This window comes from Meles meles, chromosome 18, assembly GCF_922984935.1.
Source record: "Meles meles chromosome 18, mMelMel3.1 paternal haplotype, whole genome shotgun sequence".
NCBI lineage: Eukaryota > Metazoa > Chordata > Mammalia > Carnivora > Mustelidae > Meles > Meles meles.
Window position 1 is genome coordinate 47,673,688 of NC_060083.1, and position 22,375 is coordinate 47,696,062.

The 22,375-nt window shown below is 40.0% G+C and overlaps 1 protein-coding gene across 5 annotated transcripts in view; it reads right to left on the bottom strand.

The window, feature by feature from the left end:
* The window catches only part of KANSL1 (KAT8 regulatory NSL complex subunit 1), a 182,886-nt gene that overhangs the window by 142,455 nt on the left and 18,056 nt on the right, over window positions 1–22,375 (bottom strand). For 2 of the 5 annotated variants that reach the window (XM_045984618.1, XM_045984614.1), the window contains exon 1: window positions 11,658–12,268. The exons of the other annotated variants lie outside the window; for them this stretch is intronic. The gene's annotated coding sequence lies outside the window, so the exon portion shown is untranslated. Of the gene's footprint in view, window positions 1–11,657; window positions 12,269–22,375 lie in introns of those variants that run through there. 5 annotated transcript variants of the gene reach the window in all.

Below are 22,375 nucleotides of genomic sequence, written 5' to 3' on the forward strand. Positions count from 1 at the left end.
CATCTGCAAATGACACAGCCTACCACACAAGGCTGCTTGACGATTAAACAAAATACTTTCGATTACTTAGCCTAGTGCCAGACACAAACACCGATTATTTGCACTATTATTAAACCTACCAACAAAAAGCAAATTTAAAAGGAATAAATTTCAGTAAGACTTTTTAATGCACAAGAAAAACATAAAGTAAATAGTTCCCTAAAACATCACTGTACTTGGGGACCCATGCATATAAAAATGGACATGGCAAATCCAGTCAGCACTTGATATTAGCTGCAACTGCCATCAAGTTCCAAAGCTTAGAACTTTTCCTTGATTTTTGCTATATGTTTGGATTTACTTTTGGGGGAGGTGGAGGGGCAGAGGGAGCAGGAAAGAGAAAATCCTAAGCAGGTTGCATACCTAGGGTGGAGCCCCAGGCCAGGCTTGATCTCACAACCCTGAGATCATGACCTGAGCCAAAATCAAGAGTTGGATGCCTAACCAACTGAGCCACCCAGGCACCCCTAGAGCTACTTTTAATACTTCATGATGTTGCTTACAATAAAAAGCAAACCAAATGCCCAATAATTTGCTTAAATTATGCAACAGCCGTACAATGGGATACTATGCAACCATAATAATAATATAGAACTATATTTACTGACTTGAAAAAGTGCTTGCTCCACTGTTAAATGAAAAAATAAAAAGGTGTTACAAAAAATAAAATTCATACTATTGGCTCATTTTTGTTTAAAGAAAGTTGATGGTAAGATTGTTTTGTCTTTTGTTTTCTAGTATATATAATGTCCCCACCATTAAGCATGTATTACTTGCATAATAAAAAGCAGCAAAAAAAATAAATAAATAAATAAATCAAAAATACATTCTTAACCAAAAAATGTGAGTAAGGCAAAATGCCACAGTAACTTTCATAAACTTAACATACTGAGTAAAATGTTCATTAAAGCAATGATTCCCATCCCACCTGAAACCCAAAAGCTTCTCTTCAACAATCTAAAGCAGAAAAAGACTCTCAAACTTAAGCAGTTTTACAAAAACAGCTTATGATAAATAACCTTTCTCCAAATACAAAGCATTAGAAGCTATAATTAACTTATTAATCCTCATAACAACCTGGGCAATAGGTTTCAGCATGGGATTATAACTTCCAATTTACTAGTGGGGACAGACAATAAAGTTGTACTACACATTCAGAATAAAGAAACCTAAAATATCCCAATTTTTAGTTCATGTAATAAACCACAACCTGACACATAAATACAGATGAGCTAATGTACCTGCTGTCACTGACATTAATTCAGATCCTGAGTAAGTTTGAAGAGACCCTCTAAAAAAGGGCTATAGAAGACTGAGCTAGGTACTCATGGTTCCCCCCGAGTTCCAAGAAGTATTTTGGGGACTGGAAGATGTAAGAGGGGTTCAGCAGGAAAACACATTTGGGAAAAAATGTCCTGACGGAGATTCCGAATGCACTTCATCAGACTGAATACTTAAATATTTGCCTTTATCAAACCGAATGAACACTTTCCCCCCTCATTACACCTATTATTATCTTGCAGAACCCTGTCCTGAGGGATACAAGTTGGGATAAAGTTCAACTATGTGACCTTCAGGGTCTCTGTTGGTCTAAACTGAAATACAGGTTCAAAGAAAAACTTCCACCTAACACAAGTAGCAGCTGAGAAGCAAAAATATACCCCTGGGGCAGTTTCTCAACCCCAGCACTATTGCCATCTTGTGCCAAATAATTTTTTGTGGTGGGGGAAGGGCTTCTCCTGTGTGATGTCGGAGAGTTAGCAGCATCCCTGGCTCCACCCACTAGATGCCAGCAGCACCCACCTACCAGTTACGACAACCAAAATTGCCTCCAGACATGTCAAATGTCCCCTAGGGGGCAAAATCACATGTTCCAATAGAAAACTACTGCCTAGATACAGACTTTATACATACCGATAGATGTACTTTTTTAAAACTATTGTCCACATAAAAGTTCTCTTTCTAGAAAGCAAAACATATCCAGTTGCCTCAAATACCACAAGTCAGAACTAACTCCCCATCTACAAATGAAAACCTTGCCTTATTCCTTTACAGTTCCCAACACAGGACGCCAGGTTATGGAACAATCCAGCAGCACCCACTCTGCAAAAATGCTGATAAGCTGCAGAGACCCAAGGGGAGGGGTCTGGCGATTTGGCTGGCCAACAAACCACACTTTCATTGGAAACAGAAGCACAAATCAGATGAGAAAGAAAAGTTTGCCCATAATGCAGCTTCTATTAGCCTCTTCCCCACCATTACCTCATTAATCTGCACAAAGTAAATAAATAACAGGAGGAAAGATGGTTAGGGAAGGATCCATGAGGTTGTCACAATTTCAACTTAAATTTGAAAATTAGCTAAAATGTCATCATGCAAAAGGCTAAGGCAAGAGAATGGTAATGCGACATTCCAGTGAAAGGAATGGGAATGGCATGGGAAAAGGCAAGGCTGTGGGAAAACATAGGACATCCTGGAAGCTAAAAGAAAGGATCAATTTGCTTGAAATATAAAGCATATTTTAACGGAGGAAACAGTACAGAAAAAAGTGGAAAGGCAGTCTGAAGCCAGATCATTAATGGACAACCTCGAATAGCCAGCCTTTACTCACATTTAAAGGCAGCAGAATGTAATTAAAGGTTTTTCAAACAGGGAGTGACACATAGGAACTGTGCTTTTGAGACCAGGCGGGCAGGATGGATTATAAGGAAGTAAAAAGGTGAAGAGCACCAATGAAGCTGCTGCAACTCCAGACAGGGTGCAGCAAGGAGGGAAACTAAGGTGGTCACCACAGCACAATCAGCCATGCTTCCTCCAAGCTGAAATACAGAAGTTGGAAGAGGCTAAAGTTTGCAGGAGAGCCAAATAAATGACACGAACAAAAATGTGAAGGCTCTTAAAGACAGAAGACTCTTTTTCTTTCGTACCTTCATCTCCTTCATGATGAAATCCCTCCATTTATTTCTCATAAGGCTATTCTGGTGGTATATCCTTTCCATTCCTAACCTTATCCACCCAAACCCAGTCTGGGGTCTCATTAACACTCTCCAAAATATGCTAACAACCTCCTGACAGCCTTGGTCCTTCAATCCGTCCGTACATTTTTATTACCTCACTTCTCTACCCTGCAAGAGCTCCTCGAGCCTTTCTCAGGAGTTCAAATTCTCCAAGATGAAATTTAATAGAGATCATAGCAAGGGGATCGAGTCGAGTAGACCTAGAACTCGCCCAGATTCCCAGCTCCATAAACTCTGCCTATGCTGCTGCTTCCACTTGGAATACCCTTCTAACCTTTAGGCCAATATTTAATTAATACTTCAATACCATGGCATTTCCACAAAAACTTTTCCAGACTGTTCAGATTCGCATCACTCTCTTCCTGCTTAAACTGTACAAGGCACTTAAAGTCAACATCACTCAACTCAAATTATCTGAATGTTCCCCAACTGTCAATTTATGAATTCTATCTCCACGATGACAAAGTTCCTTAGCACCCTTCTTCTGCATGCCCACTAACTTCATCTAAAGCTTGGAACACAGTAAGCACTATGGGTACTTACTAACTGGGCTAGAGTGGTCAAAAGACAACACTTTGCTATGCCGAGAGAAAGATGAGGAAATTCTAACCAAGAAAATAACACACTTGAAATAATGGGAAAGGATTTGAGAGATGATCCACAGAACACCTTTTATGAAGCAAGTGGTACATGTACAGCTTCTCAAGAAGAGGGAGAGAGGAGGAATGCAGCTTTGTAGTGATCTCTGATAAAGTACTGAAAGCTACATAATGGGACACACTGGAAAGTACTTCTTTTACGTGGGAACAAATGTTTTGTTATGGAATAGAAGGCAAAATTTTTATCATAAAATGAACTAATGGGGGCTGCACACCACCCTAGTTCCTAACATGTTCCCATGCCCACAAGGCTTCTTTTAACTGAATACGGTTTGGGTTTATAATTACTAAGGGAAACACAGATCTGACTGGAGGATAAGTTATTATTACAACTACTGTTCACTAACATTAACTGACCTTTTACTATGTCATTGTACTGTTTTATACATATGCTCTCATTTAATCCTCACAGCAATAAAAAGTACTCTTATTCTCATTTTATAGATGAGGTTATGCTCAAAAGTTAAGTAATGTGCCCAAGATCAAACGACTACTCGGGCTGCCGAAGGAAGATTTCCAATTCAAATCTAAAGCTTTCAAAGTCACTGAAGGCTAGGTTTAAGCTGGAAGGGCTTTAATTGCTAGACACCAGACTTTGAACATTAGTCTTCAGACGAAAGTCAGTGAGGGAACACCAACTGATGATCTCCAATAAGCACTTTATGAAAATGCCTACAACAGTCAAATCACCACACTAAGTGCCTACAAGAATGACAAGGACCACTCTAGACAGACACTACCAAGTGATCAGGAAATCCCAGGGAACCACATTAACAGGCTCTCACACAAGCTGAGTCAGTAGTCATAAAAGGCTTCCCACAGGAGGCAATTCTTAGTTGAAACCTAAAGAATAAGTAGGGTCCAGCATCCCTCATAGAGCTACTTCAAGAATCCCATACCCAAACCCATTCCCTGCCCCCAACACCAAATCGAAAACCAATTCCTGTTGCTCAACATTCCCCCCGTGAGTGAATACTGATCCCAACTACTGATGTACCATCTGTCATAGATATCTCATGAAAGCATACACTAGTGCCACATACAAATAATAAAAAGACTATAGGAGCACTTTCATCAAAGCTAAAGATAAGAGAATAGAAAGTAGGTGCAAAGGTAAAGCACAGTGCTTTGCCTGAAGGGGTCAAGGAAGGCTTCCAGAAAAGCCCTCTGACTGAATTTGGAAGGCTGAAGAGGGAGGGTTCGATAGGTAGAATGATAGGCACATTCATTTCATCCTTAATGCCACTGCCTTAGTTCAGAGCCTCATTATGTACTACAGTAATTCAGGCAGTAATAATCTCCCAACTGTTCTTTCTTCCTGTCTCAGCAAGCCTTCAACCTAGCGTCCACTACCAAAATGATTATTAGAAAGGAAGGGGAAAGAGAACATAAATCTGACATGCTGTGCTCCTCTTAAAAATCCTTCAGGGACTCTAGAGTGAGGATGAATCCAAACTCCCCACACAGCATATATCTGGCCCCTTTTTACAGTCAGTCTCCTCTCCAACTTATCCCCACTCCAGCCACCTGAATCTTATTTATAGTTCCAGGCTCTTTCCATGTCCTTGCACCTTTGCCCACACTACTCTTTCTTTTCAAGGCTCACCTCCAAGATCACATGCTCTATCAAGTATTCCCCATCCACTTCAGGTTGAGCTGAAATACCCATCCCTGGCTCCACCCACTAGATGGAGGGTCTTATCCGCGCTCACACGACACCCTGGACAACAGCTCATAATGTAATATAAACTTCCAATCTTGACTGTCCCCCTCCTTCTCTAGATTATACACTTTAAAAAAAGAGAGAGAGAGAGAGAGACAGAGGGTTTTGGCTTGTGTTATCTCTATCCCCTACATGTAGCCTGGCAGAAAAAAGACCAATACACCTTAGGTAACCTGAGAACTGTATGTTAAATGCATCAGATGGAGATCCATTATGAAGTTAACCAGGATGTCTGATCATAAAGTGATAACAACCTAATGAGAAGCAGGCATCAACTGAATCTAGGACAGACTTCATCTACCTTAGGTTCCAGTCATTTACAATGCCAAGCACCTGCACTCAGACTGGCAAACTTTTTAAATGTAATTTTTTAACTATTAAATTTGATTACATAAGCCTTTTGAAAGCAGTATCTATCAAATATTTTAATGCAATTACCCAAACATTTCCCTAGTAACTGCACTTCTAGGAACCTACCCAAAAGAAATACTCTCATAAAGAAACATGCATAATTCTTTCACTGAAGAATTGTAATACAAGAAAAAAAAAAAAGCCCTAAACTTAAAGACACACTAGAATACTATACAGTTATTTTTTTTAAAAAGAACTGCATAACTTAATTTGAAAAACCTCTATGATATATTGCTACATAAAAAAAACCAAGCCACATAACGAGTATAATCCCATTTCTGTTTAAAAACATATAAACAGAAAATTGTTTTGAAAGATGACTATGTATGAAACTATTTATTGGACTTTATCCTATTTCTACCCTATCACCTGAACTCAAATTTCCTACCAATCTAGCTCACAAAAGTGTATTTTAATCTCATTTCTTTCTAACAAACTCTAATAATACAAGTGTTTCTGAACAATCCTAAAACCAGACACTGCTTGAAGGGTCTAGCAATTCAAAAGCAAACAGGTGATTTGGGGAGTAAACAGTCCCTGACTAGATTCTAAGGATCTCACTGAAACCTACCTTATCCCTTAAACGTTTTGACTTAATGATTAAAAAAAACAAAAAAACAAAAAAAAACCTTTTCCAATGTCAGGAAAATGTTAAAAGTTAGTACTAACATCCTTCTTTCATTCCCTTGGGAGGCCAAAGGGAAAAATAGGAGGTAACCATTCATCAGTAACTGAAAAACAGCAGTCCAATTTTTTTTGATATATGCTTGAGGTCTTCAAACATCCTCAGTTCTCCATGGCAATATGTGAACAGTTAAATGAAACTTCCCTGATAGTTCAACTTAATCAACCAGTATTTCCACAAAGCCTCTCTACTAGCAAACATCAGAAACTAAATTAGCTTTCACCTCTATCCCTTCACAACCCCTAGGGGAGGTGCTAATAAGCCGTCACAAAGGCCAAAAAGCAAGTAGCAAGAGAAAGCCTCCGTTTCAGTTTTTAGCAATTTTTGGTTTAACATCTGAACAACAAAATTGTTATTCATCTTTTTTTATTCCTCAACACTTGCCCTCCAACTGAATTTAACCAGCTCTGACCTTAAACTACTCCTTTTTTAAAAAATTAAAAGGTGAGGGACTCCATCAAGTTTGATGCCACTCGAGCAACTTTTTCCAAACAAGGGAAGAATATGCTTTACTTAAAATTCAGAATAAGATCTCATTTGGGACTCCTGTTCAAGTAACAAGAACCAGAGTTTTTGATGACATTTAGATAAAACTGCACTGAATTTACCTCCACCTTACATTGCCTGACTCTCAAAAGCTTGGGGTGGCAACTGTAATTCTAAAAAAATTAGAACTAGAGAAAAAAGGGCACGTTCACAGTCAACAACAATAAAATGTATAGCTAAATAACTCTCTAAGAGGATCGGGCATTCAAATGTTAAAATTTATGGAGCTAGCCTGAAATCTTGGAAAAGCAAGGCTTGCAGAAGGTAACATTTACTGAACAGCTACTATTTGCCAGACACCACTACACAACAACAACAACAACAAAAACCCAAGAATTTTAAACATCTCCACGTTGAAGGCCTCCTGGCATAAAAAAGTTTAAAATCTTCATATATGCTCTTAAAATTTCTTTCAGACTACCCAAGCTTGTTTTTCATTCATGCGTTGTGCTCTCTACAATGAAGTCTCCTCAAACTCTCAGACTCTGCATTTTTACCTTTACCTTTATTCTATCAAAGACATGAAAAAGGTTAATACACCAAAAAAGTACCTATTTCGGTTCTTTTTAGAAAATCACATCAACTGGCTTATTTTCTTCTATACATTTTACCCTACATTGTAAAAGACAAGCACATGGTGTAATATAGGAACAAATGATAACTGAACTAATAACCAACAGAGACCCTTCCATACATTATGTCTTTTTCCTATGACCCACAATCCACAAGTGACACCCACGAATACCACTTACTTTCTACCCCTTCTTGTGACCTTCAAAATTGAGTTGTGACCTCTGGTAGAGTGGGATATTTGTCTTTTCTAATTCATACAGTCCTTTCTAACCATTATTGTGGTTCACTGAATTTTGATCTCACATTCCAGGGAATAGGAAGTACTGACGAAAGAGTCTTATTTTGTATTATAAATTACTGCACTCAGGCAGAAGTATTTTTGCACAACTTTTAGTATGCCCAGAGGCTAATAAGCATTTATTAGGACAGAAACTATAATTCAAACATACATTCAGAATCAACATGAAGACTCAAAAAACCAGGCTGAATTTAGATTTCCAGAAAGTATTTCAAGTCCTATTTTAGGGAAAGGACAGGGTCCAAGTATTCATTGCACTGACACAGCAGGCAGGCCGGGTTTGGGGCCATTTTATTAGAGACACCTGCATGCACTCCTTCATAAAGTGATCAAGTAAAAAGGTACGAAAGTAAAATGTGCTTCCTGAGACACGCAACAGTTTAACCCATCAAGGCAGAAACTTACCTAATATAGAGAAAGGGGGAGGTGAAAAGGTGCTTGAAAACTCTAAATAAACCACTCAATGATGAGATTTGTTCTAGGACAATCCACCAAAGAGCATATACTTAGTGTGTACTATTCCCTCCTTTCCAAACTCAGGGGAGAAATGCTTTGGGGGTGGGGAGATCAATTAATTTTTAAAAATCTCTCTCCAGGAAGGAAGTCACTTAGTTTCTGTATCTTAATAGCTTCACCAAGAAAAAATAACCCCTACCAACCCTCCCAAGGAAGCTGACTAAATATAAGAGGAATAAGCACTACTCTTTAAACAAAGGATTTTCAATAACGGGTTGCTTTGAAAATCCAATACGGACTAGCATGTTTTTTACATTTTAAAACTGCTTTTCCAGTATAACAAGGCAACTAAGCTTTACTACACTCAATGCCAAAATACCTTCTCAAACCAGCATCACCACCCATAATGGCCTTATGTTTAGAGATTACATAATTCAGGTTATGTCAAACAGAACAAATCTAAAACTTGTTATTCACCTTAAAATACAATTAAAATCTGTGCTCAACCCAATAAAATGGAGACGATGTAAAGACACTGGTTACACTGTAGCATTACTAAAGAAGAAAGAGCACTGGCAGTGTTTGAAGAAGAAAAAAAATGGGAGTATTTTCCTTTCTTCCCACCTTAGGATAAAAGCTCAAAAGTGAACGAGGCTTACTCATTTTCTAGCTTCCAGAATTTTCCCCAACAGGATAATGATAAGTCTAACAATCAAAGAATGTTCTGCAGGTTTAACCACAGAAATTACGTGTGTAGGCAGGAATAAAGAAAATCAGACAAAAATTTAACATCTCACTTTGGTAAAGCACAAAAGTCAAATACTAATGTTCTGAATAAGGCTTTCAGGAAAGAAGCAAGGACACTTCTAAATTCTTCATTCAACAGATTCATGTAAGTGGAAGGACCAAAAACCTTGCCTTACCTCAAACTTTCAATAATTAATTCATCACTCTCTCAACTGTCTGAAGACACAAATCAAAAAGTTATTTTATATATACTTAAATGCAGTAGTCCACAGAAACCATCTTCACCATAATAGAGATGTTAAGAATCTTTGTCACATCTAATGTTTCCCTCCAAATAGTGCATACTTGAGAAATAAAAAGTTAACCACCTCAAATCATGAGATCACTAACAAATACATCAAGTACCGGAAAGGTCAAAGATACTGCATACTTTGTTGGCGAAACAAAGTGGAAATTAAAATCAAAATTCCATGACTGAGGACAGTTACCCCACATATAATACATTTTTTAAATTCCCAAGGGATGAACATTTTTACCTTGCCTTATTTTTAGAACTACACATCACACTGTATATATCACATGACATGATGTAACTGTTAGCAAAGAAAATGGCCCTAACCAATAAAAATATTCAAGAGGAAACGAATCAATACATACTTAAGGATCACTATATTACATTTTTACTTTTTTTTTTAAAGATATTTACTAACTCACTATAGACTTTTTTTTAATTGGAAAAGTGGCAAGGAAACTACGTAAAACAAGAGAAAAAGGTAATTGGTATTTCATAATATAGGAATTTACCTAATTATTGGGAAAACTAATATGAAGAAACAGACAAAATAATTCTTCTAAACATCAAGGATTAAAAGCAAAAATTCTCTGGATCAAAAAATGCAACAGAAACAAAACGAAATATTTTTAGGTGGAAAATAATTATTACTCAGAAGTATTCCCTGTTGCTGGGAGAAAAAAAATAGTTTTAACTGACAATGGCTGCAGACAACAGAAAATTTCTAAATTGGTCAGGCAGTTTATTAGAAAAGGAACCAAGCATATCTTATGGAAGGGGGGAGGGGAAAACACACCCACTTAAGCCTTTCTAAACAGTGGTACTTAAAAGTCCCAAGAAGCTGGGAAAAATCAAAACTATAAACTATTCTAAAAAATGCCAAACATACTCCAATGTACTACCTTCCACACTTGAAAGTGCTTCAGAGACAAAGTTCAGTAACAATCTATAACTATATCATGATTATGCAAGTCAAAGATTATGTAATTTTATCATGTATTATAAATATTCTCCTACTCTCAAACTAAAACAACTAAAATGTTTTGATCTCTTTAATGGGGAGGGGGTAGGTTCTTCTGGACTACAATTTAAAAATATAAACACACACCCCAAAACAAACAAAAAAACACAATGATTGCTAGCCACGTGACAAAGGAGATGGCAACACCAGGATTGTGAATGGAGGGGAGGGAGGCGAGGCAGGAGGACTAGGAAGATTTCTCGGAACTTTGGGGAGCTCGGGATTCCGGTCTCCAGACCCTTAAGGTACCAAACTCTAGCCCTACAAGTTGTATCGTTAACATTCTCAAATATAGTTTTATTACCAGATCACGAAAAATGCTCCAGTGACCTCCAGAATAAAAGGAGGAAAAAAATCAGACGAAAGAGAGCAATTTAAAGTGGCGCCATCATGTCACCCCTTCTCCCCTAAGGCAATCAATAAGCAATAGTTAAGTAACGTGTCTCTCCAAAATAACCACACTGAGATTCCGACAATGGAAAACAAAAGGATTTTTAAGCAAAACATGAGGGTAAGGTTGTTTATCGTATGGAAAACAATCAAACTATTTGCTGAAGAATCAAAAGACAGTCAGCCGGAAAACAGGCCCCCCAAACTCACTTAAAAGCAAATAAATGCCTCTTCCTCTTTAGTTTTTTTTTTTTTTAAACAAACAAACACGTCCGCCTGAGGGAGACTAGATCCGAAAACGTAAGTGACCTCAATATACAGGCAACAAAAATAATAAATACATGAAACAAATAACCATCTGACTTAACAATCAGAGTTGTGATACACACCGTGAAACGCGCAAGATGTGTTTCGAGCAGAGAAAGGCCTTCTGCAGTCAAGAGAAGTTCAAGGCGACAGCCAGAGTTTGTTTGGGGCTTTTTTTAACGGGAATAAACCGTGTTCTTAAGGCCGCATTTTTAAATAGAACGCCAAAGGAAAAGCTGGCGAACGAGGCGGCAGCTGGTGGGGAAGGGCCCCCGCACACCCCCGCCCTTGGGGCGACTCCCAGCCCCGGACCCGCAGCGGGGAAGCCCGGAGAGGCCATTTAAAGTTCCGGGGATTTTTCCTGCCCTGCCCTGCCTTTCTAGTTACAACTAACAAAGAGAGAGAGAAATGGGAGCCACAGGGAGAGCGAGGAGAAGGAGAAAGGGCAGCGAGAGGAGGAGGAGGAGAGGAGCAGCAGCAGCAGCAGCACCTACCACGTGATGGAGGAGCGTTGCCCTGGCGGATTCAGCCCCACAAAATGGGCGCAGTTTGCAAACAGCCCCCGGCCTGGGCGCCGAGGGCCGGCGGCGGCAGGCGGGGGCGCGCGACGGCGGCTCCGGCCCGGGCCCGCCGCTCTCCTCCCCCCCGGCGCCCGGAGCCGCCCTGACTTTCCGGGCGGGGGGGGGGGGGGGGGGGGGCGAGGCGGAGGGGGAGGGGAAGGCGGCGGCGGCGGGGAGCGGCCGCTTTTTCTTCTCTTTCGGGCCCCTTCTCCGGCCTTCCTCGGCTTCGGCGGGGCCTGGGCACGGCCGGGGACCGCAGCCCGGCCGGGAGGACTGGCGGGCGGGGGCAGAGGGTAAAGCCGCCCCCCCGCCCCGCACAAACAAGCGCCGCCGTCTGCAGCCCAAGCCCGCACCCCGGCCGCCACCCCCGCACGCCTCTTCCCGGCCGGGGAGCGCGCTCCGGCCGCCCCCCGCGCCGCCGCGGTGAGACGAGTCGGCTTCGCTACGGTGCTCGGTTCTCCCGCCGGCTCGGCGAGCGGTGGCGGCGGTGGCGGCGGCACTGGGAAAATGGCGGCCGAGCTCCTTTTCCCTCCCCCCCTTTAATCTGAAGCGGAGGGAGAATGGAGCGAGCGAGCGAGCGGGCGAGCGCCGGGGACACGGGGAGGAGGGACAGCAGCGCCTCCGCCGGCTGCGGCTGCGGCGGCGAAGGGCCGCTCCGCCCCGGCGCGCCGCCAGGGGGCGCCCGCCGCGCCGCCCCCGCGGGCCGCCAGGAGGCGCGGCCGCCGCCGCCGCCGCCTCAGTCATGGCTTCTCGCCGCGGCCGCTGTTTCTGCACCTCCATCTGCGGAGGCCGCGGAGCCGGGACCCAGCTGCTCCCAGACGTGCGGCGACGCCACGCGGCACTGCGGCAGGCGGGAGCGGGCCCTCGCTCCGGCCGAGGTGAGGCTAACCTGAGGCACTGACGCCGTCACATTCCCTCCGCGCTGGGGCTGGCGGGGCCGCGCGGCGGCTATGAGGGGGCAAGGCGGGCAGGCGCGGCGGAGCAAGAGGACGTGAGCGAGGAACTGTTTGCACTGTGTAGTTAACAAGCTAATGCCGTCAGTGCCACACTACTCCAGGGCTAAATGCGCGCTGAGTCGGGTGGGAAGCTCCCTGACCAGTGAAGCGCTTTCTGCCGCCCTTTGTCCTAGCCGACTGGCTCCGTACACTGCAGCACGCCTGGGCACTAGCCCCAGTGCAGCGCTCCGCAGCCGCCAGGGTGGAAAAAAAAAAAAAAGGCGCACGTCGTCACTGCGCAGGCGCAGGCCAGGGCCCGCGCCGGGCCAGCCCGGGAAGGGACAGCCGGGAGCGAGAGGGGAAGTGATGGCCCACCCGCGCCGGGCCCGCTGGGAACTGTAGTTTTCGGTAAGAAACACGCGTCTTGTTTTGGGTGTCATGGCTTGGCAGATCTGCCAAAGCAGGCAAATGGCATTACACAATGAGTATTTATGCTTCCTGTCGCCACCAAAAGGAAGTTCACTGCTGTGCTAAAAGTTTAACAAAGAACTCTGTAGAGAAATCCAAATCTCACAACAAAACTTCCCACTTTCCTACCAGAGTTGATTTAAAGTAGTGGCACTCGATCATTTCTCATGACCACTTTGTCAGCACAGTATTTTATTCCTCTCCCAAAACCGGGCCTTAAAATAATGCAACCTTTTCTAAATCAAAAAAGTTATGCAATATAATGCAAAGAATAACACAAAGTATAATTCCACTATCCCTTAAAACCAAAGAAAAAGTTGCCAAAAGATTAATTCAGTGCTTTGAGATTTTAAAAAGGAACTCTGGGATTCACAGAATTTAAGTAGCTCAACAACAACAACAACAAAAGGATTCCAACAGTTAAATCATCAAATGCAGCAAGATAGAAAGGGCATGCTCTACTGCGAAAAAGGAAGATGAGAAATGCTCAATACTGTTCTGTGGCTTACCAGAACCAATATCCTGTGGTATGCGTCACTTCCGCTAGTCAAAAAAAACACCCTCAGTTTTAGTCCTCCACAAAGTTACAATAACTCATCAGCACCTAGCATCTACACCTATATTTCCATCAGTTTCCATTTGTACTCTTAAAAATCACACTATCAATTACAGTCATGGTTCTCAAATATCAAAAGCAAGCAGCTAAGAATGAAGTCACAAATTACATTAAGAATAAACTAATATATGTATACAGAGTTGTATATACATCCAAAAGAGATGCTGGACTTGGCTTTTTATAATCCTGGGAAAGAAAAATTTAGTTGATTAAAAAAATGTCGGGGCGCCTGGGTGGCTCAGTGGGTTGGGCCGCTGCCTTCGGCTCGGGTCATGATCTCAGGGTCCTGGGATAGAGTCCCGCATCGGGCTCTCTGCTCAGCGAGGAGCCTGCTTCTCACTCTCTCTCTCTCTCTCTGCCTGCCTCTCTATCTACTTGTGATCTCTCTCTGTCAAATAAATAAATAAAATCTTTTAAAAAAATGTATATACGTACCTCCACATAAATAGTAATTCCAAAAAATATAGCAGAAGGGTGTTAAACACAGACCAATAGATGGCGAACTAGAGCCCTAATCTAAGGAGTCTGAAATCTAAATGAACAGAATGAAAAACACCAAATAAGGCAAAGCCCCTTGCAGTGTATACCTAAAAACATTACGTTCAAAGACACCCACCCACAAAATAATTAATCTTACTACTGATTAGTAAGTAGACTGCCAACTCTTAAAACAACTGCCAAAATTAGGCCCCCAAGGGGCGCCTGGGTGGCTCAGTGGATTAAGCCGCTGCCTTCGGCTCAGGTCATGATCTCAGGGTCCTCGGATCGAGCCCCGCATCGGGCTCTCTGCTCCGCAGGGAGCCTGCTTCCTCCTCTCTCTCTGCCTACTTGTGATCTCTCTCTCTCTGTCAAATAAATAAATAAAATCTTTAAAAAAAAAAAAATTAGGCCCCCAAATAACCAAGATTATAAACTAAATTTTTTCAGTGGATCAGAAGTTAGAAATGCTCATTTTAAAACATGCATTTTGGGGGCATTTGGGTGGCTCAGTCCGTAAAGCATTTGCCTTTGGCTCAGGTCATGATCCCAGGGTCCTGGGAATTCCAACTTTCTCATTCTCTCATTGCTTAACCAAAGACTTGGGAGTTCACGGTGTTTATGGCATTTAAATCAGTCAACATGTTTTACATTCTTATCCCAAACCAGATGTCTTTTTGCTGAGGCACCAATTTTTACAAATAAGGACATTCAAAGGTGAGCCACTCACTACAGATGCAAAAATCTTGAGAAATACATTTTCTTAGAATTTACCCCAGAAACACAGTGGATGTCAAGGCTGAACACACACACACACACACACACACTCATACACACCTTACTGTTCAAATCACTCTTGGAGTAGTCACTGTGGTTCATTCTCAAATACCTACTTTATCCTAATGGATTAATTTAACCCATTCTCTCTGCCAATGATTGGTTAGGAATGGGTATGAAACCCAATCCTGGCCAATGAGACATGGGCAGAAGCCCATTGGAAGGCCTGCAAGAGAGAACTGTGAGAAAAGCTTCATTCCTAAAGACAAAATGAGGAAGACACAGTTCCCTCTTCTTCAGACAGTGCTAAACACGGCACCTCAAAATGCTACAGTCCCCCTACAGCAAGCCTAACCCAACATCATCAAAGGGGGCAGAATGGAGAGCTGGCAGGAACCTGTGTCCTTGGTGACAACCTGAAGCCATTACATCAAATAATACATCTGCAAGACTTTTGGACTTCCAGCTACATAAGAACAATGTAACAACAAACATTTCTTTAATGTTTCAGCCAATCTGAGTTAGATTTTCTGTATTTGAAAGTTAAAAAAATATTCTAATTTCTCATATTTTAGAATATCTGTATTTCTTTGATTATTCATATTATATAAAACCTTATTTATTCTTCAGCAAAGTCCTTCCCTTCTATATACAACTCTGTACCCATCCATGTCTTTATATGTTCTTTACACCTAGAAAAAGAGAACCATCCCTCCTCACAATCATTCCTGTTCATTCCTCTCCCCAATATACTGCCATTTATTTTTCCTTCAAGATATGTTTCACCAGACCACCATTATCATTTACATACTTAACAGTAATATAGATAACTGGCACTATATTACCCTGATCTTGATTTAAGTGCTTTCTGTAATCCCTTTGAGACTGTTTTCATGTATCAATCTCACTTCTGAAGCTGGCCTAAAAGCGCTAAAAGGCAGGAACTATGGTTCAGATTTATAACTCTCATCTATACAATAAACATATTCCAAGAAGACATTCTCTAATAACTTTCCCATCACATCTCTCTTTTTCCCCCACCATATATCTTTTAACAAGCCAGATATTCTTAGCAGAACGTTCTATCACAAATTCAGTACTTCGTATGTCCAACCTAATCTCAAAAAGACAAGGGATTATTTTGTTTCGATTATTCTGTTTCACTTAAAATATATATATATATATATATATATATAAAAACTCAGGGGGTGCCTGGGTAGTATAGTTGGTTAAGCGTCTGACTCGTGGTTACAGCTAAGATCCTGATCTCAAGGTTGTGGGATCAAACCCCGCCTCCGACTCAGGGCAGAGTTTGCTTGAGATTCTCTCACCATTTCCCTTTGCCCCTCCCACTTGTGCTCACAAGCCCTCTCTCTCTAAAATTTAATATATATCTATCTATCTATCTATCTATCTATCTATCTATCTATCTCAGAAGAGAACATCCTAAACCATTTAGTTTCAAACGAACAAGGTCCCAGTTTCTGTTATTTATCATTGCATCATTACATCCCAGGGACCTAGTCCAGAGCCTTGCAAAAGGTGACACTTTGTAAGAATCAGCTGAAAAAAATGAATAAAGGGTATAGTGTGGTAGCTACGAGTATAGGATGCAGGGGTAGCCCTAGATTTTATCTGCCTCCTTTAATTATCAGCCCTCCATTTACTTTGCCCAGCTGCGTTACTCTGGGCAAAGTATTCAACCTATAAGCCCCAGTTTCTGCTCTGTAAAAAGGAGAGAGTAGTGCCTACTTCATAAATCTAACTATTAAAGCTATTTTCCAAAGTTCCGTAATTCAGAATTAAAATATGAGACAAGGTCAGCACCTCTTCCCTAATTCAAAATTCAAATCCCTATCCACTCCAGCAAACAATGTTTTCATTCATAAACTCAAATAACACTACCCATAAAAATACTTTGAGGGGCGCCTGGGTGGCTCAGTGGGTTGAAGCCTCTGCCTTCGGCTCAGGTCATGATCTCGGGGTCCTGGGATCGAGCCCCACATCGGGCTCTCTGTTCCGCGGGGAGCCTGCTTCCTCCTCTCTCTCTGCCTGCCTCTCTGCCTAGTTGTGATTTCTCTCTGTCAAAAAAATAAAAAAAAAAAAAAAGTATAAAAAAAAAAATACTTTGAGCTCCCTATAAACATATTCTAATTCTGAAAAAGATTATTTACATTTTAAATCCAAAGCCACATAAAAAAGTAAAGATACATTTACTCAACAAAATTTTAGTGAGTACCTATTAAGCTCAAGATCCTGTTCCAGATATCACAGAAATGAATGCATCAATCTATTTAATACATTAAATTATAACATGAAAGAAACATCTTTAAAACTGAAATTGGTACATGCTCTCATGTTAATATTTAACCAGCTAAATATTAAGTAGAAAGCCAGAATGAACTGAGCCAAAGGTAAGAAATTTAAATCAAAGAATTTTGGACATAGAAGGAATATGGAAGTTCATCCAATTAAACCTCCAAATTTTATTAGGGCAAAAATGAGGGGAGGCCAAGAGAGAAGTTAGAATTCTACCCTAAACCCTACAAGCTGGGATCAGAGGTCAGTCTCCAATTCTCAATTTCCCCCTTGCATCACCTGCCTTCCAGAGTTACATCCCCTCAACAGAAACAGGCTACTCACTTGACAAATAAGAACTACAAGCGTGATAAAAGGTATTAAACCCAAAAAATACTACCTATTTCACAGTTTCACAAGTATCAAGACTTAGCTAAAAGTAAGTAAAAGAAAATCCTCATAGTGAGTACAATGACAGTAAAGGCTCAAAAATCAGTATTTTTTTTTTCATTAAATGGAGGTCTCAACTAATTCCAAATATATGTTCTTATGTACTCAGTCCAGTAGCAAACTTTCAGTAAGATTAAACAACTTAAGGCATGTAAAAAACTTTTGTAAATGGCAAAGTATTATAAGAATGCATGGCATTCCTTAGTTTCAATCGCACCTAAAAACAAGATAATTTTCTTCATACTAGAGATAGGCTTCCAAATTTACATAAAGTCGTTAACCTTACCATTTCACCATAGAAGTGATTCAATAACTCTTTGAGAAGAAAAACTGTGTTAGTAATAAGAACAATAACTAAAGTTACAGGTTAACTTTGAAAGCACTCCTAAATCAAGTACTTTATTTGGGGATAATTCAGAAGATAGCACTAAAATTCAACTGAATACAACTATACCACGTAAAGAAACAGGTCAGGTTCTTTCAGGCCATCAGCTACATTAGGATCTAACATCCAAGATCGATGGTTTTCTCCTCTGTGGAGAAGCACTGTGTTAAAGCAACAAGCACTGACTTCTGATGCATGCAGTTTAACAAGGACTTCATATGACTATTTTAATAAAGTTTCTAAGTTAAACAAAAAACTACACTGATTATAAAGGTGGATTTTAATTAATTCTGCTTTAAACTTTAGTATAGAACATTAAAGAATTGTCAAATAATTAGAATTTACCAAAAAAGTTAATTGACCAAACATTAACAGAGACAGTGCTCCAATATACTGATTTTGCATATGAGGCAAAGTCAAATGAAACAATCTGTCTAGGACCTAAACACTGTTTCAGATAATTAAGTTGAATGTCAGAATTTGCCCCAAATCTGCCTAGAAACCGCCTGGCTTCTTTTCCAAACATAAAGGTAAACATGCAAAATAACTTCAAGGCAGTCATGAGCTAGCAACCTGTAGAGGGCCCTATAAAGAGAGTCAGAGATTAAAAAAAAAAAAAAAAAAGTTCAAAGAGAAAAGGAGGCAACAGGTGGACAATGCAAATGTCATTAAAAAAAAAAAAAAATTAAGTCAGTTGCTGAGTCCAAAGTTAAGGTGCAACTTCTAAAATCTCACTCTGGTGGCAAAGCAAACCTAGGGATTTTGGAGACAGCACACCTGTTGCCCTCCAGCGGAGAAGCACACCATTCTCAGAAAGAAACATTCCTTTGTAATTCACTAATTCCTGGATTCTTGCACTGGGTTTTCATGTACACTTTGGAGCACAGAGCTTGAACTAGGGAGTAATTGAAGCCAACAAATAATCAGGAGAGGCACCTTTCTGGAATGTCAATTCCATCAAAGACTGTAGTAAAATCGCCTACACTTTGTTAAAAACATAAATAGATTACAGAGCAAAATGCAAAATTCTCATTTTTTTCAAGATAGAGGAGTCCTCAGAAAAAAATGTCCTTTTTGTAACAAGTTGCTCTGGACAACCGCAGACTGAGCGTATTTTAACGGAAAAGTTAGAAAAACACTGCTTTAGATTATTTATAGATAAATATGCAATCCCCCCAAAATCCTGACCATAATCCCTCTATACAAATAATGAAACTTGCAAAAATCTAATGTAAAAATTGTCATGGATACAATATTATAAATGAGACCATAAAGCTACTGAACATGACTAGAATTCAGGAAATGCTAAAGTCCCTGTCTTATCTCTGTCACTCATTTACTAAGAAATCATACATAATTTCCTTAACAACAACCTTTTCTCATTTCTGAATTAGATAAAAAGAATATAATATTCAGTATTTTCAGCCATATTCCAAATTAATTTCCACAATCAAATTTAGACAAATTTATCTAGGAAAACTTGTCCCAAATGAACTTGAACTAGCAGAACAAATAGAAATAAAAAAAATTTTTTTAAACTGCTAAGTGAAACCGTATGTTCTGTGGTATAAAAAAGAAAAAAACTTTCTGTGTAGGGGAGGGGGCAAAACTCGCATTGCCAGTATAGATATAATAAGAATATATAACAAATATATATATATAAAAAACATGCTCCCAAGTTAATATTTAACCAGCTAAATATTGAGTAGAAAGCCAGAATGAACTGAGCCTAAGGCAGACGCTTAACCAACTGAGCCAACCAGGAGCCCTACAGTCAACTGATTTTTGACAAGGGTATCACAATAATTCAAGAGGGGGTAGGTGGATAGTCTTTTCAGTGAACAGAATGAGGACAACTGAATGTTCACGTGCAGTAAAATGAAGTTGGACCCTTATCTCACCCCTTACACAAAAATTAACTCAAAATGAATCATAGACCAAAATGTAAGAGCTAAAATCAAAATTCTTAGAAGAAAACAGAATAAAACCTTCATTATACTGGGTTAGGCAATGGCTTTTAGATACAGCACCAAAGTACAAGTGACAAGAAAAAACATGTAGCTTGGACTTTTCATGAAAATTATAAATTTTGTGCATTAAGGTACCCCATCAAGGGGCACCTGGGTGGCTCGGTCAGTTAAGTGTCCAGCTGTTAATTTCGGCTCAGGTCATGATCTCAGGGTTGTGAGATCAAGCCCCATGAGATCAAACTCCTGCTAAGCACAGAGCCTACTTGGGATTCTCTCTCTTCCCCTTCCCTCTGCCCCTCTACCAGCTCATGCTCGCTTGCATTCTCTCTCTCTAAAAATAAATAAATCTTTGTAAAAAATAAAGGACTCCATCAAGAAAGTGAAAACATAACTTACAGAGTGGGAGAAAATATGTGAAAATCCTGTGTGACAAAGGACTTCTTTCCAGAATATATAAAGAACTCTTATAACTCGACAATAAAAAGACAATCCAGTTTAAAAAATGGGCAGAAGTTTTGACAGAAAAATCTTCTCCAGAGATATACAAATAGCTAACGAGCACATGAAAACATCTCATCATCGTTAGTCATCAGGAAAATGAATGCAAAGCCACAGTGAGACACCACTTCACAACTACCCTCATGGTTATAATCAAAATGATGGACGGTTAGAAGTATTGACAAGGATGTGGAGAGACTGAACTCTCATATGTTGTGGGTATGAATGTAAAGGGTGTACCTACCTTGGAAAATAGTTTGGTGGTTTGTCAAAAAGTTAAATAGATTTACCATACAACTTAGTAATTCTACCCCTAGGTATATATTCAAAAGAACTGAAAAGAGGTGTCCAAACAAAAAGTTACACAAGAATGTTTATAGCAGCATTACGCATAATAGCCAAAAGATAGTAACAACCCAAAGGCCCACCAATTGACTAACAGATAAGCAAAATGGGGCACATTCATACCATGGAATATTATTTGACCTTAAAAAGGAATAAAGTACTGATCTATGCTACAATATAGATGAATTCTGAAAACATGCTAAATGAAAGAAGCCAGTCACAAAAGAGCACATATTGTATGATTTTATTTATGTGAATGTCCAGCATAGGCAAATTATAGACACAGAAAGTAGATTAGTGATTGAAAGGGACTGGGGAACAAAAGGGAATCAGGGGTGACTGCTAGTAGATACAGGGTTTCTTTTGGGGGTGTTGAAAAATGTTCTAAAATTAGGTTTTGGTGACAGATGCACAACCGTGTCAATACATTAAAAGAAACCAGCTGTACATTTTAAATGGGTAAATTTTATATGTGAAGTGTATTTCAATAAAGCTGTAAAAAAATGGACGGAGCCAAAATAATACCTAATTTCTAAACAATTTTAAGAAAAGAAAAATACTCAGCCACTTGCAAAAAATCTCAAGAAAAGGCAAGCCATAATTCTTTTATTTCCCCTCAGAGGTTACCTCAGAGCACTAATTCACCTTCATATAACACTTGAAAACTCATTACCAGCAACAGACATAAGCAAAAAATGAGGTTCTCATCAAACTCACCTTACTCTAATTAACTCTATATAAGAATGAAATGAGGAAAACCCAACATGTCAGCAATAGGAACAGTTATCTACAGGTAGATACGAATTAGAACATCAGTAAGGGAAGAGTTTAAGAGTTTAAGGAACACAAAATCCTATCACTGGAAAGGTTATCTTCAATGAGACAGGATTGGAATGTATTACTATTTTAAAAGCTTAAAGAAAAGCAACTATATTATACGCTGCCCTAAGAATTTTATAACAGATGGCTGACATGCCTGCTATAGGTGGGTAGTTCAAAGAGAAAAAATGTGGCTCTGTCATCCCCAGCACTGTTCAGAATGTAAAGATGATACCCGGATCCACAGCTACAGGATCTGAGAGGAAGAGTATGGGCTGAACAGAGAAGTATGCTCATCAGTCAACTCAATTCCAAGCCAGATTAATCATTTGTTTTCCCCCATCAATCAACAATTTTTTTGGCTTCCATATGATTCCATATAAATGTATGTATAAATCTATCCCTACTACTCATCAGACTGATAAAATTAATGCTAAAGTTTTAACTCTGCTACTTGGTAGCTATGTGACTTTGGGCAAATGGCGGCACCACTCTCTTTCTTCACGTAGAAAACCAGGGAGCCTGACTAGTTTAAATCAAGATTTCTTTTCAACTCTAATGCTCAATAATTCAGAAACCCGAAAACTACAACAATAACAGTAATGCGGGGTTCA